This window comes from Salvelinus sp. IW2-2015, linkage group LG10 (assembly GCF_002910315.2).
Source record: "Salvelinus sp. IW2-2015 linkage group LG10, ASM291031v2, whole genome shotgun sequence".
NCBI lineage: Eukaryota > Metazoa > Chordata > Actinopteri > Salmoniformes > Salmonidae > Salvelinus > Salvelinus sp. IW2-2015.
The window spans coordinates 2291435-2293523 of record NC_036850.1 but is presented as its reverse complement, the minus strand read 5'-3'; positions in this window follow the sequence as shown (position 1 = coordinate 2293523).

Genomic DNA, 2089 nt, shown 5'->3' with positions numbered 1-2089 from the left:
TCACAAATGGCTTGCTGCACTGAGTGGCACAGGAATACAAAACTGTTCATCTGCATAGAGATGAATGTTACAAGTACTAACAGTGTCATTAAGTGCAGCACATATGGGATTTCCATGCCTTTGAAATAGTTATTTTTATTTATTTTTATTTAACCTTTTACAAATTCTTATTACAATGACGTCCTACCCCAGCCAAACCCTAACCACCCTATACTTCCTGATAACAATGTTAAATAAAAAATGTGGGCTACTGAGCCTGCAATAAAGGGAGCTGCACACTTAAGCAGACCAGGCTCCAAATTATCAGCCCCTGGGATTCTTTGTGTGTCTAATGTTAGCAAAGCCTCCAGGACTTCTTTATCGGGAATTTCCGAAAAGAAAACTCCTGACGAGCTTTTCAGTATCATTCAATAGATTTTCACCATCTACATCCAAACTACTCTTTTCAAGAGCTGCCTTGAAATACATTCAAATATATAGCCCGCAGAGATAAAATGGTGAATAAATGCATTCATGATGTACATTTTGTCAGTAATAGGGCCAGAATCTAAATTAATTTATTGGAGGAGAGAAGAGGAGACACAACCCTTCAGTGACATAATAGCTTTCCAAAATGGTGTATATTAACATAATAATCAGATTTGTACTTTTTAACTAGTTTTACATGCAGATTTCTCAATCGCCTGAAAGACTGCCAGTCTGGGCCCGAGTCTGTGAATCTAGTTTGGACCAGGCAGCATCTCTGCTGTGTGTTTTATTTATTTATTTTTTAATTCACCTTTATTTAACCAGGTGGCCAGTTGAGAACATGTTCTCCTTTACAACTGTAACCTGGCCAAGATAAAGCAAAGCAGTGCGACAAAAACAACACCGAGTTACACATGGATAAACAATATACAGTCAATAACACAATAGAAAATCTGTATACATGAGTGCAAATTAAGTAAGGAGGTGAGGCAATATAGGCCAATAGTGGCGAAGGAATTACAATTTAACAATTTACACTGGAGTGATATATGTGCAGATGAGGATGTGCAGGTAGAAATACTGGTGTGCAAAAGAGCAGAAAAACAAAAACAATATGGGATGAGGGTAGTAGTTGGTGGTGATGGGCTATTTACAGATGGCTGTGTACAGCTGCATCGATCAGTAAGCTGCTCTGACAGCTGACACTTAAAGTTAGTGATGAAGATAGAATCTCCAACTTCAGTGATTTTGCAATTCGTTCCAGTCATTGGAAGCAGAGAACTGGAAGAAAAGCGGCCAAAGAGGTGTTGGCTTTGGGATAACCAGTGAAATATACCTGCTGGAGCGTCTGCTACGGGTGGGTGTTGCTATGGTGACCAGTGAGCTGAGATAAGGCAGCGCTTTACCTAGCAAAGACTTATAGATGACCTGGAGCCAGTGGATTTGGCGACGAATATGTAGCGAAGACCAGCCAACGAGAGCATACAGTCGCAGTGGTGGGTATATATGGGCTTTGGTGACAAAACGGATGGCACTATGATAGACTACATCCAATTTGCTGAGTAAGTGTTGGAGGCTATTTTGTAAATGACATCGCCGAAGTCAGGATCGGTAGGATGGTCAGTTTTCCCAGGGATGTTTGGCAGCATGAGTGAAGGATGCTTTGTTGCGAATAGGAAGCTGATTCTAGATTTAACTTTGAATTGGATGCTTAACGTGAGTCTGAAGGAGAGTTTACAGTCTAGCCAGACACCTAAATATTATAGTTTCCACATATTCTAAGTCGGAACCGTCCAGAGTAGTGATGCTAGTCGGGTGTGCAGGTGTGGGCAGCGATCGGTTAGAGAACATGCATTTTGTTTTACTAGCATTAAGAGCAGTTTGAGGCCACGGAAGGATTGTTGTATGGCGTTGAAGCTCGTTTAGAGTTTGTTAACACAGTGTTCAAAGAAGGGCCAGATGTATACAGAATGGTGGTCGTCTGCGTAGAGTGGATCAAAGAATCACCCGCAGCAAGAGCGACATCATTGATATATACAGAGAAAAGAGTCGGCCCGAGAATTGAACCTGTGGTACCCCATAGAGACTGCCAGAGGTCCGGAAACAGGCCTCCGATTACACA